Here is an 18,564-nt window from a genome sequence, read left to right as displayed (position 1 = left end):
TCAGCAAAGGGGATTTACTGCACTGATGATTAACGACGTTCAATTTCAGTCTTACAGTTGTCCACCAGATCATCTATCATTTACTTTGCAAACATGCAAATAGGTTGAAAAAACTTTCCACATGCTTGCAAGGTGTTCATTCAGGCATATTCTGGATGCATTATTCTGGGCAGATTGATAAAATTATACGTTTTGGAAGCCCTGAAATTGTGTTTTTGATGCATTTTTTTCCTTATTCCAGTGTTAGATTGTTCAAAATTTACTGTCCTGGTTAAAAATTCTACAATCTCGAGTAGTACAATGATAAGCCTAGGCATAAAACATTTATATTCCGAAATCATCCAAGATAGTAAATTAATTAGTCTTTGTGTAAAATTCTACGATCCAACACCCAAATTTGCTGAAAGTTTAGATCTAAAATTCTACTATTTTACATTTCACATTGATCAAACTAACTATCTGTAGAAGTTTTCAAATCAATCTCTTGAAATTAATACTGGTCCTCTTCTCCAAGGCCTGTGGAATTTTGTGGAGAGTCCCAGACACTAGAACAAAATAAGCACTGGTCCCACTTGACTTTGATTATCAACATCTATGAATCAGTCAGTCTGCATTCGCATCTGTAAATACATGTCAATTTACATATTGGTTGGTTAGCGCGCTAGCGCAGCGTAATGACCCAGGAGTCTCTCACCAATGCGGTCGCTGTGAGTTCAACTCCAGCTCATGCTGGCTTTCTCTCCGGCCGTATGTGGGAAGGTCTGTCAGCTACCTGCGGATGGTCGTGGGTTTCCCCCGGGTTCTGCCAGGTTTCCGCCCACCATAATGCTGGCCGCCGTCATATAAGTGAAATATTCTTGAGTACGGCGTAAAACACCAATCAAAAAAAAAAAAAATCAATTTACATAAACATGTACACTTAGATGGCCCTAAATCATAGAAAAGTTTGATCATGCGTTTAACTTAATGATCATCTAGTCTCTTACTGAAGAAGACCAGTATATACCTGTCCTGCTTGTAAGTGATATTCAGTAGGTAGTTTTCCCTCATTACATATTTTGAGTTACATCATTACAGCAATAGAATAACATGGGGATATCAGCATCATCTTCTTGGTCAAGTTTGTTACCACTGCCAAAACAAATAATCACATTCTGAGGGAAGTTTTGTCTAAAACTGACTACTGCTATGTTAATACATGTACATACAGGGATATGTCAATAGGCTAGCCTACTTCATCATAAAGTGTTAATGGCCAGTTACACAATCTAACCAAAATTTCCACAAACTGACTCACTTGATGATTAAAAAATTAGATGATACACTTCTGAAAAGAGTGTTCTGTATACGCCCAAAGATCTGTGTGTACTGTTAAAACAAAAGTAAATCTCCACAGTGGATCATGTACGCAAGTTTTCCACACTGTAGGCTATAGTAAAACCTCCTGTACCACCATCCGCACACGAGCAGAATGCACACTGTGATATTCATCTTTAATTGTGACATTCTGTAGTGTTTGCCTTGAAAAATATGTAGCAAAGGCTAAAAATGATCATTTGGGTTACTATTCTTTAAGTTCTGCTACTGCATTGCACAAAATTATCCTGATATCGTTCTCCTATGTCTGGTTTCAATTCCACATCAATTGTCAGGAAAGTCTGCTATGTTAAAGTATCACTTAGGGTCCAGTTTCTGCTGTATACAGGTAGGTGCCCATGATTTCATGAAGAGAGAAGCTAATACAATGATACATAGCAATCATGAGAACAGTCAGCAACATATGCAACACTTCAGGTTTATAGTATATACTGCGAATAATTAAAGCACAAAATAATAAATTCTTGTTATGTACAATTGGATTTAGCAAAGGCCAAGGCCTATAGGCTTATATTATGTCAACAACAGTTTTATTCTGTTTTGATCCCAAGACGGCAGTTGTTAACAAGTGTGTATGGGTTAAGACATGTTTGGGGTGGGGTTGGAATTACTTGTTGCATTTAATACGAAGGTTACTACAGCAAAAATAAAACAGCAACCTATACTGTTACCAAAACACAGCGAAAAACAAAGTTGTCAGTAAGCGAGTTATTGAAATAAACCCAACCCTGGTTGATCAATGCAAAATAAATGACTAGATTATCTTCACTCAATATCAATCCTCTTAAGGGAGAGCTGAAATAATTACCTTATTCTGGAATGTTATAACAAGTGGTAAAGCGAGAGAAATTAGAAGTAAAGCCAGCAGGACAATTGTCCTCTTGATCTCTTAAAGTTACCAGACATTTTTGCCAACTCACAGGACAAAATTTCTCTGCACTGAACTGTTGGTCGATAAGTGATTAAATGCACTGTGTATTTAGTTTGACAAGAATCTGTTAAAATAACTGACCAGAGGGGTTATTTGCAGTTATTGTAATTTTTACACATGGTGCAATATATCGCTTCCATTCTTCTTTGAAACATCGTCGCGTAGCTACAGTTATTGATCCATTAGTCCGCTGATTGGTAAACCTGAAAGTTTTAAGAAGACTGGTCGTTTTGAGGGACCGATAATTTTTGTTTGCTGACTACCATATTCCTAGAGTGGCACTCCTGTCCCGTGAACTTCACGTCTATTTGCTCAATGAAAAGCCATCGGAACAGGGGTAATCTATTTTTGTCACAACAAATGTCTGTACAGGAAGTCTGGTAAACTTTATGGAAACGCGATTTTTCGACGTAGCGATGTTTTCAAGAAATTTAACGTTTTCTTACGAATAATAGGCACCAGTATCAATCCACTTAACACCAGTGTGGGAAACTGATCAAAGCAAGAGTCTCATTTACGTGCAAATTTTCATCACCAAATATTCAACCGGACACTTGTCCGTGCTGCACATAAATTTTGATGGACAAGATCATTTTTTTGCTGGGCACGTCCGCACAATTTCCAACCCTGATCTCAGTACATGTAGGCCTATGTATACATTTATGCACAAGCACTTCAGAAAATGTGTACTGCAGCTGTCTACCCAGTTCTCCCTCTCTGGGAGTACTCCCTCTAAAAAAAAATTATCTGTAGCACTGGGTAATGTCACATTTATCAGAGTTGACTGTTGATAGCCTATAGGCAGGACATGTGAAAAGGGGCAAAATTTGCCTTCTCCAACAAAAGCTGCAATAATTGAGGATTTACCTTCAAACAAATAGGTGTTTGTATTAATATTAAGTACTGTACATGCCAAAATATTTCAACAACAAAGATGGCTCTCAATATTGAAATGGATCATATATATTTTTTTAGCTTTTTAGTAGTATTGCAAAAGTACAGTGAATCCCCTTACAAGAAACCTGAAAAGCTGCTAAAAACATTCTTCAAATCTGGTTTCTGAACATAAATAGCCTTGAGGTTCTTTAATCGAGATCAGTAAAGTGTGAATGCTTTATTTTTGTTTTTTAAGTAAATATTATCCACATGGCACAACATATTTACTTCCTTGTTTATATGATTGGTGTTTTACGCCACATTCAAGAATATTACACTTATGCCCAGAGAAAACCCACAACAACCTGCAGGCTGCTTGAAGACCTTCCCACGTATGACCGGAGAGGAAGCCAGCATGGACTGGACTTGAACTCACAGTCTCACACCGACCGCATTGGTGAGAGGCTCACGCATTGTTAACCACTGGCACAATGTAAGCCACAGGTTTACATTATCGAACTAAAACAGAAAGCAGTTGGCATATACAGGGCAATGAAATCAGCCAACCCAAGTTCCATTTTCTCCCATCTTTGGCCAAAATCTTCAGACTCAAGTGAAGCCGATTCAAAGAGATCAGAAGTTTAAAGTACACAATTCATGACAGGGAACCCAATGGCTAAGTTGGCTGATCTTGCTGCTAAAATTCACCCAAAGACCTGATTGTTGCTATTCATGTGTATAAACAAATTTACACTGAAGTAATTCATGACAGAAGTTTTCAATCAATTCATTACAATCGAACATTCCTTCTCTAGTAGCTTTGCCATTTTTGCTTTAAAGCAACATGATCTACAAAGAAACTGGATGCAGAGTTAATTATTTTTCATGCAATGTCTACCTTTGCGCTGAGCATATCTTCAGAAGATATGGCCGTACACTGCATGGCTAAAAAGACCAAAGGTGTGTAAAAATGTTCTAAATGTATAACGTTACTTTTATATATACATGTACTATTCACTGTACAACCCAAAAACTGACAATGACCCAGGTTAAAGATCAACTTCACTTCTCAAGTCACGTCATTTATTCAAAGAACATGCTTTGTGCGTTTTTAAGCAGTCTGTGACAGAAATCTTTAGTATGCCAGATGTACATCCAAAATAATAGGAGTCAGTGAGTGCTTGGGGTTTAACGTCGTACTCAACAATTTTTCAGTCATATGACGACGAAGGAATCCTTAGGGTGCATGTACGTGTAATGTGCCTCCTTGCTAAAGGACGGATTTCCACCGCTCTTTTATTTAGTGCTGCTTCACTGAGACGACTTACCAAAGGCAAGTAAGTCAACCAGTCGTTACAACTTCCTCTTTTAAAGTCTTAGGTGTCACTCGATCAAGGATTGATCCTGGATCTACCGGTCCCGAAGCGAACGCTCTACCAACTGTGCTATTGGGGCCGGTGCCAAAATAATAGGACGTCCTAAACAAAATTGCTCATTTTCCCCCATTACTGTTTATGGGGAAAACGCTTAACTTGTATCCATGCCACTGCTCACATCTTTGTAATACTTTTGTTACTAAGTTGGGACAAGTAAAATTTCTGATGTTGCCAGTAGAGGCAATTTGAAAGGCCTTTTCAATGATAAATTTCTCAAAGAAAAAATCAGAAAGCCAAAGGTAGCGAAAGATTATGGGTCCATAATGTTGAAAACTAAAACTACAGACAACATATTGAACAATTTTGATTTAGTGGCCCTGTAAAGCAAACATACATGTACAGAAATTTTTTTTTTTTTGTATTTCTCACTGTAGGGTCGCACAGTTGGATTATACTTAAGCAGGGCTTTCACTATTTTTTGGAGCAGAAGGCTACCCTAGAAAAATAACCAGCTACTGACAGGGATTTAGACAGAAGTAAAATAGGAGCTTTGGTCAAAGTATGCGGCTATATATGCCTGCTCAATTTTCTTTACGAAAGTAGCTGGTAACCGCCTTAGTATTCATGAACCTACTGCTTGTATGGTTGTTATATTCACACACTGGTATCATTTTGGTAGATACCTGTATGAATCACCAGAAAGGTTTTGTGAAACTCGTCATGATCAGAAATTCGCCACAGCAATTTGATGCATGCAAGCCAGGAATGCGCTCAGCTGACTGAAGTTTTTCCATTATTTTTTGCTAAAACTAAGAGCAGTGTGCAATGCCAATGTTTTATTAAATAAAAATAAAAAAAGTGAAGTAATTGGTTTCCAAAAAATATGTTAGTTGTAAGACACTGGTGAAATTACTGACTTGATGTCTGCCTGCAATAACAGTTACTGGCAACCAGTCTATCATCACACTAATATAGAAGTGACTTGACATCACTGATGAAAAATGACAAATAATGGAATCTTCATAAGTATATATCTAAAACAACAAATACGTGCAGATCTTGCTGCCTCCAATCTCATTTACAATGCGACGATTGGGCATCGTGCACGCTTTGACAACACATGATTCACTCGCGTGAACTCCTGGCCTACTTTGAATACAAGCTACATGTATCAAACGCGGAAGCTGGATAATGGCGGTCAAATCGAAAAGAAGCGTGCGACGCCAAAGATGTGTAAAGAATAAGACCGAACAGACAAACCATTAGAGATCACCATATCCATATCACACAACAAATGTTCACATAAATGAAGTGAACCACTATGCAGCTTGTGGACACCAGAACATCCAGTGGGAAAGAGAAATAACTAAGAACATGAAAACAGAAGTGGAGTTGAGTTGAGCATGCCCAGACGATAACAACACGGCCATGCTGTTTTGCCGCCCCTTGCATTTTGACAGTCTAAAAATTCCGATACACAAGCACAGAAAAATCAATCGCTTCATTCTCCTCGACCAACATTCATTTAAAACCATTTAACACAAAACTAACGAAGAAATACGTCTCTGGAGAGCACCAGCTAACACGATTTAAAACTAACAGGGTCTATCTCGATGTCTGTGATCAGACATGACTTAAACGGGGGACATAATAGCAAAACATAAACCCTCTCGGCCTTGCTGGCTGGTCGCGATCGCTCTGAACGCTCAGTTTTGCCCTGCTACACAAAACAATTACATACCAGACCTATCCTTGGCCACCAATACAAAACACCTCTCTCCGGCAAATGATCAGAGCAGGAAACCCTGGAATTCCGCTTTCCTGGACACGGTGAACTCTCCCTTGCCTGACGTGGGACTGGATTGAATGGTCGCAAAATGGCGCGCAAAATATTCAGTTTAAATTTTGCGAGCTCTGTCTTTTAATATCCGTCAGGTTACTTTAATACGATTTACTTATGGTACTTATGAAAACATTACGATGGGCATGATTTCAACGTTATATATTTCAGCACTGGTTAGCGTACAAGGGAATTAATTTCTCGGCAAATTCCGCCGACAAAATGGCGCCGGGTCGATCCGGAGTGACCTCATTACGTATTCATGGAATTTGAAGACACGTAAATGGTTGCTATGGCGATGTCAATCATTTACTGACGTCACTGTCCCCGCCATTTAGGAAAATGCGAGGGATTCTCCTTACTGCAACACTGAAGACTACTGTGGTTGCGTTTCGATGACGTCAACATGTAGCCTACAATCAAATCTCATATAACGAGTGTAATAATAATAGTAGGCTCAATAACAAATATATAAAAGAAATGTGCTTTTCGTTCCGACCGCGTTCAGTCATGAATTGGTGTGGTTTCATTTTCTGTAGTTTCAGGTTAACGTTGTTAAATGTTATTAATTTTTTTATTCTTAATTATTCATTTAATTATTTAATATGTGATCTACAGGTGCAGTTGCAAGTTCTAATAAGAGATCAGAAAAAATGTCATGTGCAAAAAATACGTTAGTTTATGGAAAATATTGGTTTAAATAGCACTGTATGTAGGTCTGGGCTACATTTTATGCTACCCTACTTTCACATGTCAAATATTTCACATCCGATGTCTGTTCTTTTCTATTCTAAGCAGGTGTAATTCGGTACTAAAATTATTTTGGTATTTCTTGTGATGGATTTTTGATATTACCCATCTACGGATTATAAGTTGAATATCTGTCCTTTCATAAATGACCATAAATTTACGTTTCTTTGAGCAGAATTTTAGGCAGCCCTTTTCTCCAAAAGTCTCTACTGCTGCATGGTGTATCCATTCTCCAGTTCTTTACGTAACTGATTACATAATCCAATATATCACTATGAACGCAGCCTTAGTTTATTAGTGAATGTTAATCGCCACTATTAATGGCTGTAATCACACCCCTACATTTGCTGACGATCACTTGTCTTCCACAGATATATGGTGTGTTTATCTGTACATCCCATGTGGGAAAGTTTCAATAAATTGTCAGAGATCACTGTGATTTCCTCCACACATCAAATTCATTGCCATCACATCAGTAAAAAATGGAGTAGCATGTAAATAACAATGAAATATATAAATACAATATAGGGTCTCCGTGGCCCAGGAGGTTAACACGTCAGCTCGCGCAATAACCCAATGCCGTCGCTGTGAATTCACGTCCAGCTCATTCTGGCTTCCTCTCCGGCCGTGCATGGGAAGGTCTGCAAGCAACCTGTGGATGGTCATGGGTTTCCTCTCATGATGATGCCGTCCGTCGTCGTATAAGTGAAAATTTGTTATAGTACGACCTAAAAACACCAATCAAATAAATAAATACATAAAAATGAAAAAACAAAACGGTGCTGGCAGAAATGGCCATAACAATATATTTCATAGTTACACAGGGAAAATGTGCTACTTGCGCGCATCTAGGCCTACAGCTTTCATCTAAGAGGTATACTGCATATATTTGTCTCATATTCAACTTGTGTGCTGCCACAGTTTTCTCTAGGTCATATACATAATTGTGACATGACATATTACACTTGTGTGCTACCACAGTTTTCTCTAGCTAGGAAATATACTTAGTTGTGATATGACATATTACGCTTGTGTGCTGCCACAGTTTTCTCTGGGCCATATACATAGTTTGTGACACATGGTCCTTACACCGCCAGTGGCGGATCTGGACGAGAGATCAGGAGAGTCCTGTGTAGTTGTGACACATGGTCGATACACCACCAGTGGCGGATCTGGACGGGGGATCAGGGAAGTCCTGAGTAGGCTAGTTGTGACACATGGTCCATACACCGCCAGTGGTGGATCTGGACGAGGGATCAGGAGAGTCCTGTGTAGTTGTGACACATGGTCCATACACCACCAGTGGCGGATCTGGACGAAGGATCAGGAGAGTCCTGTGTAGTTGTGACACATGGTCCATGCACCACCAGTGGCGGATCTGGACGGGGGAACAGGGAAGTGCTCAGTAGTTGTGACACTTGGGGGTCAGGAGAGTCCTGTGTAGTTGTGACACATGGCTCTCGACGGGGGATCATGGGAGTTATGACACATGGTCCATACACCGCCAGTGGCGGATCTGCTATATTGTTTGTCTAGATCATATATAGTTGTGACAGCCGATGTTCCATATGCTGCTACAGTGTTCATCTAGATCATATATAGTTGTGACAGCGGATGTTCTATATACTGCTATAGTGTTTGTCTAGACCATATATAGTTGTGACAGCGGATGTTCTATATACTGCTATAGTGTTTGTCTAGACCATATATAGTTGTGACAGCGGATGTTCTATATACTGCTATAGTGTTTGTCTAGACCATATATAGATGTGACAGCAGATATTCTATATACTGCTATGGTGTTTGTCTAGACCATATATAGTTGTGACACATGGTCCGTACGCCACCAGTGTATCTGAATGCGGGATTAGAGAAGTCCTGAGTAGGTGTGACAGATGGTCAATACGCCGCTAGTGGCGGGTCTGGACAAGAGATCAGGGAAGTCCTGAGTTGCCTCTCCCTGGAAAGGGTAGCAGCTTTTGTTCTTTGAGTTCATACCTGATCTCGGTTAAACGCACTATAAAAGACTACATTATTACAAAAGAGAAGAAATGTTTTTTAGGAATATATCTTGAAATTTTGGGAAGCACAAGGAGGTATATGACTATGGTTAAATCGACGGCGAGGTCCTAGACCATATGTAGTTGTGACAGCGGATGTTCCATACACTGCTATAGTGTTCGTCTAGGCCATATATAGCTGTGACAGCGAATGGTCTATATGTTGCTATAGTGTTCGTCTAGGCCATATATAGCTGTGACAGCGAATGGTCTATATGTTGCTATAGTGTTCGTCTAGGCCATATATAACTGTGACAGCGGATGTTCCATATGCTGCTATAGTGTTCGTCTAGGCCATATATAGATGTGACAGCGGATGTTCCATATGCTGCTATTGTGTTTGTCTAGACCATATATAGTTGCGACAGCGGATGTTCCATATGCTGCTTCAGTGTTCGTCTAGGCCATATATAGATGTGACAGCAGATAAACTACACATGGCGCATACGCTGCCAGTGGCGAGTCTGGACGAGGTATCAGGGAAGTGCTGAGTAGTTGTGACACATGGACCATACGCCACCAGTGGCGGATCTGGACGGGGGTTCAGGAGAGTCAAAAGTAGTTGTGACTATGTAGTATGATGCTATACAGTTCGCCTTGACCATATATACTTGTGACAGCGGATGTTCCATATGATGCTATAGTGTTCGTCTTGACCATATATAGTTGTGACAGCGGATACTCCATATGCTGCTATAGTGTTCGTCTTGACCATATATAGTTGTGACAGCGGATGCTCTATATGCTGCTATAGTGTTGGTCTTGACCATATATAGTTGTGACAGCGGATGTTCCATATGACGCTATAGTGTTGGCCTTGACCATATATAGTTGTGACAGCGGACGTTCCATATGACGCTATAGTGTTGGTCTTGACCATATATAGTTGTGACAGCGGATGCTCCACATACTGCTACGGTGTTTGTCTAGGCTATATGTAGTTGTGACAGCAGATGTTCCATATGCTGCTTTAGTGTTTGTCTTGACAATATATAGTGGTGACAGCAGATGTTCCATATACTGCTACCTTGTTTGTCTAGACCATAATGCCCCATTCACACGGCCACAATTTAATCCCAATCAAATCTAAACCGTTTTAAATCGTATAGCCAGTTGTCAAGCTGGTTTGAATTCGAAAGTGGCTTTGAGTCATTTTGGCGTCGCTCGTGTGAACGAAACGCGGCTGCATTTAGTCCAGTTTATTTGCCCTTGCTACCAACGTGACTTTACGTCAGTTTTATTTTAACAATATAATTTATAAAAAGGGTTCCATCTACATTTTCATTGCAGCAGTATTTAAGCTCTACATGTCAAAGTACAAAGCTTGCGGTGTTGCGCGAGACAATTTTGGTATCCAGTATGACCGAATGTACAGATATTGTGCGAGACCTTAAAAGAAATAGACTTTATAATATTCCCGTGGTGTTACTCTCTATCCTGAAAGTTCTGGTGGACTCAGCATCACGAAAGGCGGTTACTTTCCAGTATTGCAATGTTATTGCATGTTAGAACAGAACCCTAACTGAGGTAAACTCACAAGAAATGTATTTCATCCGTTACTTTTAATCATGCGTCAACAATCGCACTGTCGTCGCTGCTCTGATTTTACGCTCCGTATATGAAATCTTCACCCTATGCTACCATAGGTTTCGTCTAAATCATATATGTAATGACAGGTTGTGTTTCGTACAATGTCATAGTTTTTGTCTAGAGCATATACAGTAATGATATGATGTGTTCTCTATGCTACCATAGTTTTTACATGGATCATATCTAATTTTGACATGATCTGTTCCGTATACTGCAATAGCTTTTATCTAAACCATATTTTGTAGTGACGTGTGTTCCGTATGATTTCATACTTTTCTAGACCATATATGGTAGTGACATGATCTGTTCCGTATGCTTTCATACTTTTCTAGACCATATATGGTAGTGATATGATCTGTTCCGTATGCTGCAATAGCTTTTATCTAAACCATATTTTGTAGTGACGTGTGTTCCGTATGCTTTCATACTTTTCTAGACCATATATGGTAGTGACATGATGTGTTCCGCATATTGCCATAGTTTTTGTCTAAGTCGTACATAGTTTTGACATGTGTTTCGTATGCTTCCAAAGTTTTCGTCTAGATTGGATATACCTTTGATAACATGTGTTTCGTATGTTGACATAGTTTTAGTATAGATCACATATAGGAGTGACATGATGTGTTCTGTATGCTGCCATAGTTTTTGTCTAGACCATATATAGTACTGAAATGATGTGTTCCATATGATACCATACTTTTTTCTAGGCCATATATAGTTTTGACATGATCTGTATGTTTCTATAGTTTTCGTCTAGATCATATATAATAGTGGGGGCCTCCGTGGCTCAATTGGTTAGCGCGCTAGCGCAGAGTAATGGCCCAGGAGCCTCTCGCCAATGCGGTCGCTGTGAGTTCAAGTCCAGCTTATGCCGCCTTCCGAAGGTCTGTCAGCAGCCTGCGGATGGCCGTGGGTTTCCCCCGGGCTGTGCCCGGTTTCCTCCCACCATGATGCTGGCCGCCGTCGTATAAGTGAAATATTCTGGAGTACGGCGTAAAATACCAATCAAATAAATAAATAAATATACAGTAGTGGCTTGATGTGTTCCGTATGTCGATACAGTTTTTGTCTAGACCATATCCAGCAGTGACATGATGTGTTCCGTATGCTGCCATAGTTTTCGTGTAGATCATACGTAGTGTTGACATGGTGTCTTTTTTATACTGCCATAATTTTCTACAAGTCTAGTCACATGACCAGCAGGGTTACCATTTATAGTGCTGACATGATGTGTTCAAGTATACTGCCATAGTTTTCGTCTAAACCATATATAGTGAGGACTTTATGTGTTCCATATGTTGCCATAGTTTTGTGTAGACTGTATCTACAGTTTTGACATGATGTGTTCCGTATGCTGCTATAGTTTTTGTCTAGCCATAGTTTTCGTCTAAACCATATATAGTGAGGACTTTATGTGTTCTATATGTTGCCATAGTTTTGTGTAGACTGTATCTACAGTTTTGACATGATGTGTTCCATATGCTGCTATAGTTTTTGTCTATATCGTATATAATTTTGATATGATTTTTTTCGTATGTTGCCATAGTTTTCGTATAGTCGATATATAGTAGGGAATGAATGTATTTGGTATGCTGCTATAGATTTCATCTAGACAATATGTAGTCGTGTGAAAGTTGCTGCAAATCACCTTAGAATTTCCCACCCAAGCTAGGATTTGTGATAAATGAATCGATCGAGCAATGAATCAAATTCCCATGATGATGCAATGGCCGTCGATGAATGAAATCAACAAGTTCAGCTGACTATGAGATGAATGGCTTAGTTAACACACAGTTCAGCCATGGGGAGATAGCACACAGAAATTCAGGTATCCTTGTTAAAGGTGTATACTTAAACAAGGATAAACTTAAACTGCACACTACTGTAAATGTAAATGTGTAAACGTATACATGTAAATGTGGTACTATATATGCCGTAGTGTATATATCCCAGGTAAAGTCCAATATAGCATATACAATGTAAGCAGCATTATTGCTTTTATCCCGATATGTTAATAGGAAGCCATTCTGATTCTATCTGCCAAATACGCATCTCAGCCAGTATTAATAGGCATGCAAGTCAAGTCACGTGACAGCAGTCAACCAATCAACGCTTGTTGCAATCGTGACGAATTTGGCAACGCAAGAACTACTTATGTAAACAATGACAAGTTCTAGGAATATGAGAAGACACCGGGTGGATCTTCTTGCGATGCAAAGGGACTTTCTATACTAGGATCAAAGTACCCTGATTTCCACTCAAAAGTATATCAATCCGTAGTCACAGAACAGCGTATTGTGATAACGAATGCTCTTAGTGTCTAATGACACTTCAATAATTAATAGATTAAAATAGTAACTATGGTTAATTAATATGATACACACACAGTGAAAAGGTATTTCAGTGCTGTTGTACACATGTATTAAGCCTACTTTGCTAGGAAGTACTTGATGACCTGTTTAAATGTTCCCGCTTTCCGAAGGACCGCACAACCTCCAAAAATAGTGTTCCTACGCAAAGTTATACAAGTAGTACCTGGCTTTATCTGCGGAAAATACATTGTAATGTGCTCAGACAATAACAACCAATAGTGCATTATGTTACTGAGCATAAACAAAAACGTTACATCATAGCAAAATATCAAAAGATGGCTAAAATACTCTACAAGTCTAGTCACATGACTAGCAGGGCTGAGGGAAGGAAAACATGGCCGCCACAACGTTTACAAAAGGTCATGATATGTCCCGTATGCTGCCATAGTTTTCGTTTAGACCATATATAGATTTAACAAATTTTCCGTATACTGCTATAGTTTTCGTTTATGTGTTCTGTATACTGCTATAGTTTTCATCTAGACCATATATAGTAGTGACGTGATGTGTTCCGTATGCCGCCATAGTTCTCGTCTAGACCATATATAGTACTGACATGATGTGTTCCGTACGCTGTCACAGTTTTAGACCATATACAATAGTGACTTGATGTGTGCTGTATGTTTCCATAGTTTTCGTCTAGACCATATATAGTAGTGACTTGATGTGATTGGTGTGCTGCCATAGTGTTCGTCTAGACCATATATAGCAGTGACTTTATGTGTTTGCTACGCTGCCATAGTTTTCATCTAGATCATACATAGTAGTGACTTGATAATAAAAATAATGTACTTTATTTGAACTCGATTGCTTCATGTAGGATCAGCCTGTTTTCATGTGGACCGAGAGCAGAAACAATAAATATACATTAAACAAACAAGAACTGCAATAAATACGTATGAGCAGTATAAAGTATGGTTGGATACATGAAACGGGTGAAAAGTATAACTGGAAATGACGCATTTAAAAATTTCTGTAAATAATCATGTCTACATGCACATTTATGAGATTGAACTGAAATTGTATAATAGGCCGTACGTTGAAAGGACGTGCACCTTGAATCCTAAAAGATTGACTTTCCAATGCAGGACGTGAAATCGGTACCTTAAAATCTCGCGGCTGTCGATGCTCACGACTGGACGATCATAATTGTCTGTCCTGTCGATACTCACGACTGGACGATCGTAATTGTCTGTCCTGTCGATACTCACGACTGGACGATCATAATTGTCTGTCCGGTCGATACTCACGACTGGACGATCATAATTGTCTGTCTCTATCGATGCTCACGACTGGACGATCATAATTGTCTGTCCGGTAGATACTCACGACTGGACGATCATAACTGTCTGTCCTGTCGATACTCACGACTGGACGATCATAATTGTCTCTCCGGTCGATACTCACGACTGGACGATCATAATTGTCTGTCCTGTCGATACTCACGACTGGACGATCATAATTGTTTGTCCGGTCGATACTCACGACTGGACGATTATAATTGTCTGTCTCAATCGATACTTACAAGTGGACGATCTTAATTGTCTGTCCTGTCGATGCTCACGACTAGACGATCATAATTGTCTGTCCGGTCGATATTCACGACTCTAAGATCATAATTGTCTGTCCGGTCGATGCTCATGACTGGACGATCATAATTGTCTGTCCTGTCGATACTCACGACTGGATGATCATAATTGTATGTCCTGTCGATATTCACGACTGGACGATCATAATTGTCTGTCTCTATCGATACTTACAAGTGGACGATCATAATTGTCGGTCCTGTCGATGCTCACGACTGGAAGATCATAATTGTCTGTCCTGTCGATACTCACGACTGGACGATCATAATTGTCTGTCCTGTCGATACTCACGACTGGACGATCATAATTGTCTGTCCGGTCGGTACTTACAAGTGGACGATCGTAATTTTCTGTCCTGTCGATATTCACGACTGGGCGATCAAAATTGTCTGTCTTTATCGATACTTACATGTGGACGATCATAATTGTATGTCCTGTCGATATTCACGACTGGAAGATCATAATTGTCTGTCTCTATCGATACTTACAAGTGGACGATCGTAATTGTCTGTCTCTATCGATACTTACAAGTGGACGATCGTAATTGTCTGTCCTGTCGATATTCACGACTGGGCGATCAAAATTGTCTGTCTCTATCGATACTTACATGTGGACGATCATAATTGTAAGTCCTGTCGATATTCACGACTGGACGATCATAATTGTCTGTCCCGTCGATATTCACGACTGGACGATCATAATTGTCTGTCTCTATCGATACTTACAAGTGGACGATCGTAATTGTATGTCCTGTCGATATTCACGACTGGGCGATCAAAATTGTCTGTCCTGTCGATGCTCACGACTGGACGATCATAATTGTCTGTCTCTATCGATACTTACAAGTGGACGATCGTAATTGTATGTCCTGTCGATATTCACGACTGGGCGATCAAAATTGTCTGTCCTGTCGATGCTCACGACTGGACGATCATAATTGTCTGTCTGGTCGATACTCACAACTAGACGATCGTAATTGTCTACCCTGTCGATACTCACGACTGGATGATCGTCTTTTTCTGTCTCTGTCGATACTCATGCCTGGACGATCGTAATTGTTTGTCCTGTACATTTACATTAAAAATATCTTACACATATAACTTGGGGCGACACCGTTGAGGCACATTTAAACACAGGTTATTGGAAACCACCGTGTTTCCTACTTAAATCAGGAGAGTTTATAACAGCCTCAACATCGAAAGTAAGTCGTATATAATGCTTTTCTGGAGTAATTCCAACCTTGATAAATAAGATTCAGACTTTGATCCGCCCAACAGAAAGACAATAATCCATATGTGGCAAAATAAAACTGTTATAAAATTGTTTTCTTTGCATCAAATGGTAAAAACTTGCAAGCATGTCATTATGACTTTATCAAGATAAGTTATATTTTACCATAAAACCTAGTACTTTATGTTGTTCCACTTTTTCAAGAGGCACACCACCAAAATTTACGTCAAGTTTTAATTTACTAGGTAAATGGGCTATCTTTTAATGAGTTGTAACGATGGTACACGTACACTTTCTTTTGTCAGCATTAACACATGTTTTGTCATTTTAACGCCATGGGTTTACTGCTTCATTGAGCTTTCCCTCTATTCTATCCACCTTTCTGCCAGTAGTATACAAAGGTTTGTTGCCAGCAAATATATAACTTTAACACCCAGCGGAGTGCTTATTTAGATCCTTTGTATATATTAAAACATCGATGGCCGGAAAACTGATTCAAACTAAATCAGACGCTTTTCGTACGTGAAGAAAGACAGCACCAATAATGTCAGCACATTATTGACTCTGACCAAGAACCAGTCAGTTGTGCTAAGGCGGTGTGACACGAATAGAATCTTCTAAATGCGGAATGTCAGCACAATCAATTGACTTTGACCAAGAACCAGTTAGTTTTGCTAAGGCGGTGTGACACGAATAGAATCTTCTAAATGCGGAATGTCAGCACAATCAATTGACTTTGACCAAGAACCAGTTAGTTTTGCTAAGGCGGTGTGACACGAATAGAATCTTCTAAATATGAAATGTCAGCTCAATCAATTGACTTTGACCAAGAACCAGTCAGTCGTGCTAAGGCGGTGTGACACGAATGGAATCTTCTAAATATGGAATGTCAGCACAATCAATTGATTTTGACCAAGAACCAGTTAGTTTTGCTAAGGCGGTGTGACACGAATGGAATCTTCTAAATATGGAATGTCAGCACAGTCATTTGACTTTGACCAAGAACCAGTCAGTTGTGCTAAGGCGGTGTGACACGAATGGAATCTTCTAAATATGGAATGTCAGCACAATCAATTGACTTTGACCAAGAACCAGTCAGTTGTGCTAAGGCGGTGTGACACGAATAGAATCTTCTAAATACGGACTGATTGGGGCACAGCTAATTAGTCCTGTTCATTTCTAGGCAATTCATAAGATGGTCGTGTATATGACTTTCCAAGATTTTCAACAGCGTAGGTGATGAACTAATTGATCGATGATTACCTGCATCATAAGGTTAATCATTTTTAAATATGGAGTAGTATAGGGAATAGGAGTTCTGGCACACCCTCCATTTGGTAAATGGAGGCTCCCAGCCCCTTCTCGTGAAAAGATATAAACATAGTAGTATAGGGAAGGAGGGTTCTGGCGCACCCTCCCCTTGGCAAATAGAGGCTCCCAGCCCCCATTCCCGTCGAGGTCCAGAAGTTCTAGTATACAGGTTCTGGCGCACGTCCCCCTTGGGCCCTCCCCAGAACAAATAGAGCCCCCCCCCCCAGCCCCCCCCCCCCCCCCCAGCGGAGGGTCTGATGGCTATCGAAATTTCTTATTAGGTATACAGCGCATACAATGTATAATCGTGGGATCTCCCGCGCAGGCGCTGGAAACGACCAGCCGGCCTATTTGGGCGAAGTTAGTCGGACTTGCGAGGCTACAAAGAAGTCACCCACAGCATGTTTGAAGACGGCCAAGTCCACACGGGCCGGCTGCTCGTGCTGAAGCTCTTCACCAACGACGTGTGCGCTTCGGTGGAGCACCCCGAGCCCATCCGGCAGTACTATGAAAACCGGCTGCTGCCCGAGCTAATGAGGCAACAACCCTAACCTCGGGGCCCTCCCCAGAACATCACTCGGAAAGAGCGTTTTTCAGCTCTTGCCGAGCTAGTTTTCGGCCGCGATCTATAAGCTGTTTTTTCGTGCTTTCATCGATCTCTACGGCGTTGAATGCCTTACGAGACTTAGCACGTATCTCCTGCTTCAGATAAGAGTAGTTCCGAAATAACACCATCAGATAATGCCGTAGATACCTGAACACGGATGCTGTTAAGTTTGACCTCAGCCAACAGCCGTATATCGTTATGTTTCTTGGCCTTTGCGTGAAGTCGGCGGCTAACGAATTTTCCGGCGGCATTTAAGACACCGCAAGCTAGGGCCACAGCTTCCATGGCCAAGACAGCAGGGGCTGCAATTATTGTTGTGAGTAGTCCCACACCTGCAACCCCTAGTCCCAAACCGGCCGTGAGCATGGCCGAATCAAGGGCCTCGGCGGCTAAGACACCCCGCCGGTACTTTTTGTACAAGGCCCGGCGGAGATCTCGCTCAGATTCAAGCTTCCTCTGTATTTCGCTGATATACTGCAGGCTATGGGCGTGCGCCACGCCCTCCGGGGGGTTTTCAACCATAATCGTCGGCGCGGTCGGGGCCAAGGGGTAGTCATCCGTAATCGTCGGCTCTTCATCCGTGATCGCTGGGTACAGTCGTCCCATATTGTCCGTCCTACGAATCAACAACGTCGGTAAACTCTAAATCGTCATCGGG

General features: G+C 40.6%; 1 protein-coding gene across 1 annotated transcript in view; it reads right to left on the bottom strand.

Moving 5' to 3' along the window:
• LOC135462200 (dual specificity tyrosine-phosphorylation-regulated kinase 1A-like) overlaps positions 1 to 6,535 on the bottom strand; it is a 52,738-nt gene extending 46,203 nt beyond the window's left edge. The window contains exon 1 of the mRNA XM_064739606.1: positions 6,302 to 6,535. The gene's annotated coding sequence lies outside the window, so the exon portion shown is untranslated. The remainder of the gene's footprint in view (positions 1 to 6,301) is intronic.
• Positions 6,536 to 18,564: the final 12,029 nt, after the last annotated feature.

This window comes from Liolophura sinensis, chromosome 1, assembly GCF_032854445.1.
Source record: "Liolophura sinensis isolate JHLJ2023 chromosome 1, CUHK_Ljap_v2, whole genome shotgun sequence".
NCBI lineage: Eukaryota > Metazoa > Mollusca > Polyplacophora > Chitonida > Chitonidae > Liolophura > Liolophura sinensis.
The sequence above is the reverse complement of the archived record's forward strand: the minus strand, read 5'-3'. Positions and strand labels throughout refer to the sequence as shown.